Below are 12,688 nucleotides of genomic sequence, written 5' to 3' on the forward strand. Positions count from 1 at the left end.
GAGTTTTAAATATTTTTTGAAGGTAAAGTGAAATGACCAAGATAACCTGTTTTGACGTACCTAAGACTTTTAGTTTTCGAGTTATATTTTTTTAGTAAATAACTAATGTCTTTGCCTTGAAACGTTACCATGAATGGCTCCAGAGTTTTACAAATTTTTAAGCGCATATTGATGCTTTTTGAATTTTGCTCTAAGTCTTACAATTTTTCAGCCTGTACTCACTTTTCAAGCACCGATCACGGCGAAACTATTGGAGCTATCGAAAAATGTCAACTATTATTAGAACCAGGTTAAAAAGCTTTACAAACTAGCACATATCTTAAAAAAGACAATTTTCAAACGCTTATTACGAAGAAACTAAAACAGCTAGGACGAAAAGTATTATTTAATCGTAAAGAGCACATTAAAATCTATCAGGTAAGATGGGTTATAGATTTCAATCGATATTAACACACTTTCAAACTTAATTATTTTGGAAGAAGGGGTGTTCAGGATTTTTTCAATTGCTCAATTACGGCAAATCTGAAAAAAAACTGTTTTGATGAAGAGCTATTTAAAATGATTCAAGAAATCCAATGGCATCGAACAAATTGTAAAATTCATAATATTTTTGAAATCGTCAACAGATAAAATTTACCTACATTTGCATTTGTTACCAATTTGTTCGAAAGCTATTAGTCGGGAAACAATAATCTTTTATAAAAAGATGAATGAAAAAATAATACACAGGATAAAGTTACGTCTAATAATCGTGGAGTTATTGTCCGATAAATGCTTCTAGTAACGGAAATCAACCAAAATTTTGACAAAAATTATTAAATCAAAGCTCTTAAAATCAAACCTACTGACGTTTTCTTGCACTATTAAAAACTTGAAAAGATTTTAAAAACGTAAAAAAGTTCATAAAATTTCGGTAGAACGAGTTTTTAGAAAAAATTGGTTTGCTTATTTGGAGGTAAACGCAAAAATCAACCGATTTTATTTTGAATTCAGTTTCAGCTAGAAATAAAATTCGATGTATGGTCCAGTTAGAGCTAGGTACGCCAATGCAATTAGGAGAGCCGTTGGTTTTGGTTCAGGCACCGTAATTTGGACCCATCATCATCAGCGAGAAAAAATCCGGAGGGTTGGTCGGCTGGTCCGGCGTTGAAGTCTCCGACTAGCATCTGGTGGGGGCCGCAGGTGGGGACTGGAGGGGACGAAATGTAGGTCTGTGGGTCCCCTTGGAGGTGGGTGGTATTCAGTCTGTTCGTGCACTGTGTGGTACCGCTAGTGTGCAGAACCGAAGGACTTCCGCTTGGGGAAGGTCGCAGCTCGCACCCCCAGTAGTCCGGAGGAGGAACTCGCCGGCGCGCTTAATGAATTTGGTCGAAAAACTCGTCCTCCGCCAAATACGGGCAGTGGTAATTGCGGCCGAAAAACTTGCAGTGGTCAATTTTCGTGGTAAAGTCGACTAATTGGACGTTTCTTTTGTGAGCACGTTTGACCTTCGGATTATTCCGGTTTGCGGACTATGCAAATGGCCACGAAGGAGTGATCATGATTTTCAGTGACAAAGTGACCCAAGTGAGGCTCTAACACTGACCGGAAAGTGCCCCCAAAGCTCTAACCTCATTCCGCAAGAATAATTAGTGAAACTCCATGTTGTTAAATTTGGATTTCCTATGCATGTAAGTAGTTGAAATAGTTCGGAGCGTACGACATCGGAATGCGACTGGTTCGCCGTAATTACCATCTTTGGTACGAAATGAAATTGCGACATGACTATTCTCCTAATCGACAACTTTATGCACTCGCACTTATCATCTTATCAGAGTCGACGACCCTCCGTTTGGCTCCCAGATTGAAGCTTGGCTAAACTAGCATTTGCATAAATTTACATCGCTTCAGACGTTGATTAATCACTCATCGATTTATCTTTTTATCCGCCGGACATGAAAATTATTTTCCACAATTTCTCCCACCGGTCAAGAAACCGCATAAATATTCTACGAGGAAAAAATGCGTTATTACCATACGAAGACGTGGCCGGGATATTTACACACGCGGATGTGGTGTCACTTGTATTAATAGCGCCATGGACAAGGCGAAAAACTTCATTACCGAACCGGTAAAATTTTTACCAAATTGTGTGCTAAATACCAAACAAACAAAATTAACTTTAGTCCTACTTTTTTTGCCTAATCGGACGCTTAAGCTTCGAAACTAAATTAAACTTTTTTGCGCTCCTAGTTATTGTAAGATCAAACAAATTAAACCGTCTTAGTCTACTTTCATTTACTTCCATGGCTCAAAAAAGTGATAAGAGATTAAATTGGAAAATGAGCGAGAGCTCAATTAACTAACGCCCAAGCTGAAAAAGAGAAATTTAACCAATAGAAATAGCGACGTGTCAATTAGATTTAGTTGCATTAAACTAAAGATGTAAATAAATCAGGTATCAGTGACTTAACAAACTTGTAAGCTCACAATAATTGGTAAACAAGTCTAAACGAGTTTTACATTAGATAACAGGAATGAAACTGCCAATGAATTACAAGAAGAGAACCAAAGATATAATTTTCAAAGCATTCACACACTTGTGACAAGATAAAGTAGACTAAATGGTTACATTTATTATTTACTAAATTATTCAACTGCTTTCAATTTGTCTGCTCTCCATAAATCTCACTCAAATTCAACTAACTCTACGCTGCAAAACAACTCGAAAACCTCAACAGAGAACTTAACGTCCGTTTTTCATTAAAATATTCCAAAGAAACTATTGCTTCGCTTCTCACGTAGCATTGAAATACTGCCTAAAAAATGCATCTGAATTTACCAAACAATGCCGAAAATCGTGTAAGATTTTTAAGAATGTTGGTCGAAGCTCTCTCGAGGGGGCAATATTTTAAAACAATGAGAAGATTGATGTGTCTCTTCTCACCTCGCATTGAAATAATTGCTGAAAGCTGGATTTACGAGCAAAAATTCGTTGTAAATTAAACCTTAAATTTCAGGTTTAGTTGTAAATCATGTAAATCATAAATTCAAGATTATCAATTTGACTTGCTGATTACTGCAACAACGAAAAAAGAAGCTTTCAGAATGCTTCTTCCCAGTTTTGAATTATTGAATCCATTAGAATGTAAACTAACGAATGTAACTAATCGAAAATTAGTTAAGCTGTAATTGAAGATCATCGAGTGCATTTGCAAACACATTTTTGTGTATAATTATGTGATTAGAAGATTACAAATTAGACTTGTAAATCGGTGAAGAGTGGAAAGAAGTTGGAGATTGATTTCGAGAAGACACTCCTCTGGAATTATCAGTTCTGCAAGTGTAAAAAATGGGCATAATTAATCGGCAATTAATTAGAGAAACGTCGGTGCAATTTCCATTGATTGATGAGCGCATCCTGGGTGATACGTTTCCGCTATAGATACGTCCTGAAAAAGGCTAAAGCTTTCTTAAATACTTGCGCTAATGTAATTTTGTAGCACGGCAAAAAGTTTGTTTACTTTCATTTGTCGTGATAATTACTGAAAAGTGGAATTAATTTTACGAGCAAAAACTTCATAAATTAAACGTCAAATTTCAGGTTTGGCTATAAAGTAAGTAAATTACCTAACTGCCTCATAAATACGAGATTATCATTTTGGCTTGGTTAATTATTGCAACAACGGAAAACTACGCAAAAATTTCCCAAACGGCACTCCGGCGCTCGACTGTGAAAAAATTCAAATGAAACTAATTGAAAATTAGCAAAACTGTATTTATTCATAATTATATCGCAGTTATTTCGTATCGCATGCTAATAAAGCGAATAATTTATGCCGAATTAAAGCCGCTCGAGTTTTGGGTGGGCTTCAAGCCAGGAGGGAAGACACTGATTCCCTCCAATTACCGGAGAAAAGCTTCATTAAATTCTTATTGTATCGCGTTTAATTGCAGCGACTAATTTAATAATAAGATTTCTCGTTTAGTCTTGTTTTAACAATCAGGGAAAGTTCTCGATCTCTACTCATCCCAAATTCTCCCACCGATCCGGTACCTCCTACGAATTAATTTCATGATTTATATCGTGCTGAAAGTCGTGTTGCTCGCACGTAACTGCTGAATTATTTGAATAAATCTGCACTAAATTAATTACTTACACAACTAGCCACACATATTAAAACTTTTTTCGAAAAATTTATTTAACGCGCTGCTGCTTTTCGATTTTGGTCAGTGGCGTCCGTCTCCATCTCTGATCGAATCTTCACGCTCCAAGAGGCCCCAGGCTGCGACTTAGCGGAAAGTTAACTTACACACCGTAAAAAATTAAATTAGAATATAATTATCCAGCCATGTGGCACGTCCTCGTCGAAAAATCGCGTTTGACACAGTGGTTACTGGGTTAACAAGTCGCTAACCCGAACGGAAATTTCCATTTGGGGTGAAAACACCCTATTCGATATTTAACAACACTTGCAATTAAAAATTGTCGTCTAGTGTTATTTACGATCTTGTCATAAATACGCTCTTACGAAGATTAAATCGTCTATTTGCACAATAAATATTTTAAGCTTTTATTGTTGTCGTGCGGCTATTGAAAATCCACAATGTGTTGGACGTCAGGGAAGAAAAGACACGCGGTTAAGTTTTAATTTGAGGTTTTAGTGACGAGAGGAATTTGCTTCCTGTATGCTCTTCAACAAGACAATGAGAAAAATAATTATCAGCTTGTAAATAAAACGTACGGTTTTCGAACGTCAATTCAGGCAATTGAGACAAAATAAAGAAACGCAAAGTAAAAGCGCAACTTTTCAGAAATCGGGAATTCAAGTTCAAATGCTCAGAAATCGTGGGTCTTAAAAAATTCCTAATAATTTACAAACCATCGATGATTTATTGTATTAGAAAGTGAAGCACAGTAATTGAATAGTAATTTATCACTATTGTAGTTATTTATGTTATGTTAAATTAAAAATTGTACTTCAGAACGAAAACAGTCCGTTAATTTTTTTCAAAAAATAAATAATAAATTAAAAGTAAAAACTTAAAACACTTCTATTTGAAACAACGAAAACGGCATTCTTTACACAAATTACAGAAATTAATTTTATAAGATCACCGTAATGTTAAAGAGCGACCAAATATTAAGTCCAAATTATTTCACCATTGCAAATAATTTTAATTTTTTAATTTTTTTACTTGTAATGACTGGGTATTTTTATTAGAAATTGTAAAAGTCCCTCTTTTAATATGTATTTATTCAATGAAAAGTAACGTCACCTTGAGTGGTAAGAAAAAAATGTAAGGATGGAAACCAATTTATATTATAATAAAATGTTTGGTTTCAGTTAAAAAAAGCAGAGATAGGAAAATTATAGTTTAACACATATTTTACAGAAATTTTTAAATGTGTTAATTTAAGAAGAAAACTAAGAAAACCTTTAAATTTGCCTCAATCACAGATTCAACTTAGAAATGAACGCAGACTTATCAGAAATGCAAAAGACGATAACTTCATAACGCAACTTAAATGAGTACAATAGAAGATCAGGACTATTAAAAAATCTTCCGTATGTTCAAAATGCTGAACATTTTTCGGAAGACAAAAAAACGCAAAGTAACAGCGCAACATTTCAGAAATCGGGAATTTAAGTTCAAATGCTCAGTGAGTCTTAAAAAATTCCTAATAATTTACAAACTATCGATGATTTATTGTATTAGAAAGTGAATCACAATAATTGAATAGTAATTTATCAGTATTGTAGTTATTTATGTTATGTTAAATTAAAAAAGAAATAATTTTTCTTTAAAACTTGTAGCTAGGTCGCAACAATTGTGGATTCTTGGCTCTTGACTGCGCTGAAATGAAGCTCATTTTTCATATAAATTAAAACAACTAATCAGATTTATCTAAAAACTGGGAACAATAGAACAATGTGTTATACATATTTGCGTTTTGCAATCCCTTTTCACGACAAAATTGTAATTTATGTTAGAGAACAAGATCTTTCTTATAAAGCGACTTGCTAATTATGATTTAAATTATCACCTCTGTTATATTCAAAACAAATTCGGCGTGCAATAAATTAGGCGAAGATTTTCAAACCCGTTTGTCGCCTTGACTTTTCGCTCCATTTGGTAAACATTGCATTTGTGGCTCAACGCCAGCCATTATTATTAATTTACCCCCAAATTACAATTAATCCATCTCTGAAACCCGTTTGTTGTCCATTTTGGTCCGTTTCTTGCACGGGCCATCCACCTCATGAAAAATTCAAAATCGTCGTTTGTTTTGCATGAAAAAATTAATTGAGCAAAACTAGTTTGCTTCGCCTAATAAATAACTGTAAACAAAGCCATTAATGTAAATGATTAATTCACGAGTGAAAAAATCCGGCACGTTTTTGTCGACTAAACGAATTTAGCGGTTAATAATAGTAATAACAATGCGGTAAAAAGAGCAACAATGCGTTTGGGCAATTACCCCAAATCTGTGATGTATCGGAAGCGCTTAATTGCTCCGATTGTCATCTCCAGGATTTATACGTCCAATTTAGCGCGGACTTAATAACAGCCTAAGCTAAAAAAGGAAGGAGACCCTCCTCCTGTGATTACGTTACACATTGCAGGTGATTTGCCAGCAAAGGAAAAAATCACTGTCAGTGCTAACGTTGTTATTAAGATGGAAAGCTTCAGGGAAAGTTGACGTCCGGATGCGGGGAACTTTGAACCGCTGGCAATTTTTAAAGCGGCATTACACGAGTCTATTAATTAAGCGAATTCCGGCGATGCAAAATCTGATTAAAATCGGGGATTTTAGCGGAATTACGCTAAACGATCGGGGATTTGGCTAAGCTGCTTAGACTTGAAACCGCCGATTTTTCCTCTACAGTGTCAATAAAGCCGCGCCTTTACAAGTTTGGCGTTTGGGTAAAAGTCGGTGCGCTATGCTTAATTGACAAAAAATCGTTACATAAATTGCGATTAATTAGGCTTAGCCTGTCATTCCTATGATAATTCACTCCGACTAATATTCAAATCTCAAATATGCGTTGCGCAATCCACCTTATTTTGTTTCCTTTTTGTATTTAAGTTTTAATTAATTTTACGTGACAGTTTATGAAAAATTAAAAATGAAAGTTTACGAGCCCGCAAATCCAATTAATTTTATCACAGCTAATTAATTTTTTAAATAAATGTAGCTCCCTTAAAAAGCTCTGCGTGAAACTTAATCAGAAGTCGCAATTCTTATCTCTTACTGTCAAAATATTATCAGTTTCGTATAATGACCTTAATTTTATTCATACTCGAAATTGGTCATCCGAAGAAAGTTCTTTTTTTCAGTAATTAACCGGTAATTGCATTTCAACTGCATTCTTTTCGTTTGGGTGCATACTCAGTGTGCAAAAAACAAGTCAACTGTAGCGACTTTCACGATGTTTGGGTTCGCTTTGCCAAATTATTGGAGCAAAATTTCTCCAGATTTAAATCAGGTGGAAACAAGTCGCTTCGATGGTCTACAATTCGAAATATTAATTAATTAAGAAAGCCATCCAAACAAATTATCGAAATTATGATGATTTCGCGGATACTGGAAAAACCGAAAATCATTGAACTGGAGAATGTAATTAGATTTTAAGAAATGGCTTTACAGAATTATAGCCAGAAAATTCTAGTTGCGCTTCAAAAATTGAGGTTTGGGAAAACACCGTAAGTTTGGTATTCAAACTGAAAAGAATCGACAAAATTTTATGTTAATTTTGCGCTGTGTTTATTTTAAAGAAAAAATAAAGAACTTTTTCGCTGGCTGTTGGTTAACGTATTCAGTGCCAGTGAATGACTTTGTCTAAAAAAAGCTGTATTTATGTATACATCATTAATACACTCTTTTCATAACATAACGTCTAAAAATTTAATTCCTGCTTTATGGAGCTTGTATAGTCTTAAAAAACACTTTACAATTCATCATCTACCTCTTTCAAGTCAGAAAAACATTAAACGATCCAATGAGGTACAGTTACCTGAATCCTGGCGATCCATTTTGAACAAAATTTACAGAAAATTTTGCCCACGCATAGACAATGCAAACATTACGTCTTACGCATTAGGTACGACAGTTATTACTTTTGAATCATTCACAACTGATTAGTGATTAGTGGTTACTAACGTTTTTCTTGCATTTACTAGTAATTCAGTCAATTTTAATGGCAGATGTGAAAGTTTAAATTGAACTTAAAGATGAAATAGTTGAAACTGAGTATAAAAGTCTGTTTCCAGCAAAAAAATGTGGTAATCAATTCGTTTGTCAATCTCAATTCTTAAAGACACTCGCTCTCTTTATCGCTAACTCGTGCTTTAAACTGTAGGTATCAAATTAGTTTATTAAATAACTATTATCTACCCTAGTGGTTAAAAAACTACTTTATCTTTTTTGAGTATCAAAACGCCTTATCTTTACTGAAGATAAAATAACACTAATGTAAGATATTGTAAAAAATTTTCTACTTCAGAGCGAAAACAGCCTGTTCATTAAAAAAAAAAATAAACTAAAAGTAAAAATTTAACACACTTCTATTTGAAACAATGAAAATGGCGTTATTTACAAAAATTACAGAAATTAGAAATTACCGTAATGTTAAAGAGCGACAAAATATTAAGTCAAAATTATTTCACCATTGCAAATAATTTTAATTTTTTAATGTTTTTACTTGTAATGACTGGGTAATTTTATTACAAATTGTAGAAGTCCCTCTTTTAATATGTACTTATTCAATAAAATGTAACGTCATCATGAGTGGTAAGAAAAAATGTAAGGATGAAAATCAGTTTAAATTATAATAAAATGTTTGGTTTCAGTTAAAAAGAGCAGAGATAGGAAAATTATATTTAACACATATTTTATAGAAATTTTTAAATGTGTTAATTTAAGAAGAAAACTAAGAAAACCTTTAAATTTGCCTCAATCACTGATTCAACTTAGAAATGAACGCAGACTTATCAGAAATGCAAAAGACGATACTTGATAACACAGTTTAAATGAGTACCAGTGGAAAATTAGGACTATAAAAAAATCGTCCTTATATTCAAAATGCTGAATATTTTCCGGAGGACAATTAACCTTCGTAAAATTATTCCAATTTCAATACATGAAACATTTATTTACTCCTTGAATTTCTTAATAAATGTATTTTAGTTTTTTACATATTCAAAAAAAATATATTTATTAAACTAGTTTGTTCACGAAGACGATTAATAAATGAAATTGTTTAATTCACGATCGAGCGATAGCCCATTAACAAACAAGTTTATTACAATATTTTTTCGTAAACTCTTTTTTTTGTGACCAAATTAGAAATTAATTACCAATTTCATCTTTTTCATCGCATAATTACCAACAATTACGAATTACAATTTCGAAAACATCAAAAATGATTTAAACCTAAACATGAATACTGACGTCCAGAGCATAAACAATGTATCTTTTCCGTATTAAATTTAAACAATTGTAATACTAATAATATTATTATAAATAACCAAAAATAATTATGGATTATTAAAATACATGATGTTAGTCGTCATTGTTTTTTTATTTGTATGAGTATAACTGGTTGTTTATATCAAAATATCATCAAAACGTCAAAACATCAGAAGCAGTAACTTAATGAAAAAGACTGTATTAATGAGGTCTATTCTTTTTTAAATAAAATACTTCATTAATATCGAAATTAATAAACGGTCAACAAAAAAGTATATTATGTTCTTTTAGTATCTTTTATTAATTAATATAAACTAAATAAAAACAAATGTCTCTTTGTTAACATGCTAAATTCACTTACAATAAAAAATTCCATAACAAAATAGCCGCTCATAAATGGTAGCTAAAATTGTGACATTGGTTACTAAAGGAAAATTTTTGTTTTAAATTAGTTCTGAATACTGAGTATTTTGTACTAAGGCTGTTTTCGCTCTCAGGTAAAGATTTATCAATTTAAAGAAATTTTTTTTGGAGGAAACGCAAAAATTAGGCCATAAATTAATAATGTAACAAAATATTTTCCAAATTTATTTGTTTATTAAAAGCAGAGTTTTTACAAAAATTAAGTTCACTTTAAAACTTTCTTGTAAAGTTTAATTTTAGTTTTTTTTCTAAATACATACTTCGTTATATTAACAGTTCTTTAATTTCTTACCCCTTCGACATATTTGAAACTTTTTTTTGGAAAAAAACTTATTACAACCCTTCTTGGAGCTTTTTTTTGATCTGAGATATGGTAATGAAGCCATAAATCAAAATTTTTTCCTCAAATTATTTTATTGAATATGTGGTCCGAATGTTTCACATTTTGATTTAGGCACATTAACCGGTTGCAATAAAGCTCATCGATAGCACTTTCTAGATTGCAATCGGCCATTCCACGTCCAAGTTTATGACTCGTAATAATGGTTTATGGTCCGAATTTAAGTGACGTCCAACATTTTTATTGTCGGAAATTACACGTACTGAATGCCGGTTTTCAATTATCCCTGTTTGAATTTTGGCGGCTTCGAGCGACACATCTTCCCATGCTTATGTGGTGGGAAAATTCAGTTTCACTTGCGCTTCACCGGCACAATTAGTTGCCCAAGCCTCTGTGAAAATCACACGGAAAATTGCATTTTTGCGCTCCCACACGACTTGTAATTTTTCGGTGATCCCCGGAATGCATATCGCTTGCACCCATTTAAAAGCGATAAAAACGCATTCTTACGTGGGTGCAGCAGTGGCGCAATAATGGCATAGTTGCGCGACCCGCCTGTCGTGCACCGCTTTTAATTTCAATCACGACGTGGCATTTTTCAGGGGAAGGTGTAAGGTCGCGCGACTCCGGGCAAAATCCGGAGCTGCGTACGGTGGGTGGCTGGGCGCGGTCGCGCGCTCCGGTTTGCTCTCTTTCCCATTTTTACCATTTAAGTTCACGGCGAAGAAGATGGGAAGGTGAGGGCCGTCGCGCGATGACCTTATCTAATCTGCAATTTATTTCGAATTAGTGGTTCGAAACGCATCATCTGCGAAAGGAGGCGAGCATTTATCACGCGTTGAGGTCGCGCATTTTTAACACTTATCAATCAGCGTTGGGAAAATGCGCGACGGGATTTGTTCAAACTAGTTTTCTACGACGCTGACTTTGATTTATAATTACACGGGGAAAGAGATAAATAAAGCTTTTTACTCCCGGCCGCAGATTTCATATTCCAATGAGAATTCTGAGCTACAGCGTGTCCCACAAAAAGTGCATATTGACCTTTCATGCTAAAAACTAAACTCACGCCTAAATCATTGCAGCAAGTATGAAATAAACAGTTGACTCTTTTATTATGTATAACAACCCACATTGGATATTTTATTCGTTAATCCGCTACTGTCCTAAATAATCCTTTACGTGGTGAAATAAGAGCTAAACCGCTTGAAGATGACAATTTTAAACCAGTTCCAGCCAACAAATAGGCAATAACTTTTAGAATAAACATTCACCGATGTTCCAATATTTAATCCCACTTGTTTTATTGAAGCAATTTTTTTTCACTTTGGCCCTGCAACTGAGCGTAATTTTCCTGTTTCAGGTGAGCGGCTGTTGGCAGTTTAGCAGTTTTTCCAGTGGTGAGTGTTCGCCTTTGCTAAGCGATGGTAATGATAGCGAGGAAGCGTTAATTACGGTCGATAAATCATCGCTTCGATTACGTATTAATTTCGGTTTTTTACGGAGGAGCGGGTCCAGGAGGTGGCACAGATGTCGAACCTGACACGGATTAGATACCCCGAGAAATTTTATATACAATTAAGACAAGGATAATTATTGTGCGAATCATTCATGAGAATTCGGAGTTTCCTGCTGAACAATGTACCTCGTTTCGGTGCTTTAATACACTCCTAATGAATATTTATAGGGATAATTGTAGCGTTACACTTTTGCGAGACGAGTTTCACCGAAAACATGGCCATTTTTGCCCGAGTTTGACACACAAATTTCAATGGAATCTTAAAATCGGCGATGCGCTAAAATCGGCGATTTCTCACTGTCAGAGCGGACCAAACGCTGTAATAAATATCACAAAAGCATGCAAGCAAAAAATTTCTAAATACAAAATGGAAACGGATACTATAATAAATTGCCAGGTTTAGAATACAGGAGTATAAATAACGGTAGATCGGGCGAAAAAGCTCATCCGGATTAACCTTTTTCACGAAATAAAAACACCAACTTTCCTCCGTCCACTGCTTGGTAAAAATTGACAGGAAAAACGACCGCTTGTTATAAATTTGTTATTAGCTTTTTCCACGTAACAATCAACTTTCTATTGAGAAAAATCAAAAGACCAAAAAAGAATTTTTTAATTACCGGTAATTTCGCTTTAATTGGCGACACAACAAATCCTTCCGAATAAATCAAGTTAATGTTCGTGGCATTCGGCGCGATTTCGGCTGGAATTTTAAGCCGGTCATCGGCGATCTTTCGCAGCAGGAATCATTAATTTTCGAATTTTATTAGTCGCAAATTTAGCCGTCATGAAAGATTCCGTCTTCTCTTCGACCAAAAGTCGACATTTCGTAGTTCAGGTGGTAAATTTTTTGGTACTATTTTTCCCAGTCAGTGATAAAAAAAACATTCCAAGATAATATTATTTTAAGAAAAAGTAGTCTATACAGAGTGTTCGCGGGGTTTAAAACAAG

The 12,688-nt window shown here is 34.1% G+C and overlaps 1 protein-coding gene across 2 annotated transcripts in view; it reads left to right on the forward strand.

The window, feature by feature from the left end:
- Positions 1-1,239: 1,239 nt before the first annotated feature.
- Positions 1,240-12,688, forward strand: part of LOC659457 (uncharacterized protein) — a 76,603-nt gene continuing 65,154 nt past the window's right edge. Inside the window, exons 1-2 of one of the 2 annotated variants that reach the window (XM_008194745.3) lie at positions 1,240-1,670; positions 11,581-11,617. The gene's annotated coding sequence lies outside the window, so the exon portion shown is untranslated. The remainder of the gene's footprint in view (positions 1,671-11,580; positions 11,618-12,688) is intronic. The other variant, XM_965761.4, reaches the window with a different exon arrangement.

The sequence above is a fragment of the Tribolium castaneum genome, chromosome 5 (genome assembly GCF_031307605.1).
Source record: "Tribolium castaneum strain GA2 chromosome 5, icTriCast1.1, whole genome shotgun sequence".
Classification (NCBI taxonomy): Eukaryota; Metazoa; Arthropoda; class Insecta; order Coleoptera; family Tenebrionidae; genus Tribolium; species Tribolium castaneum.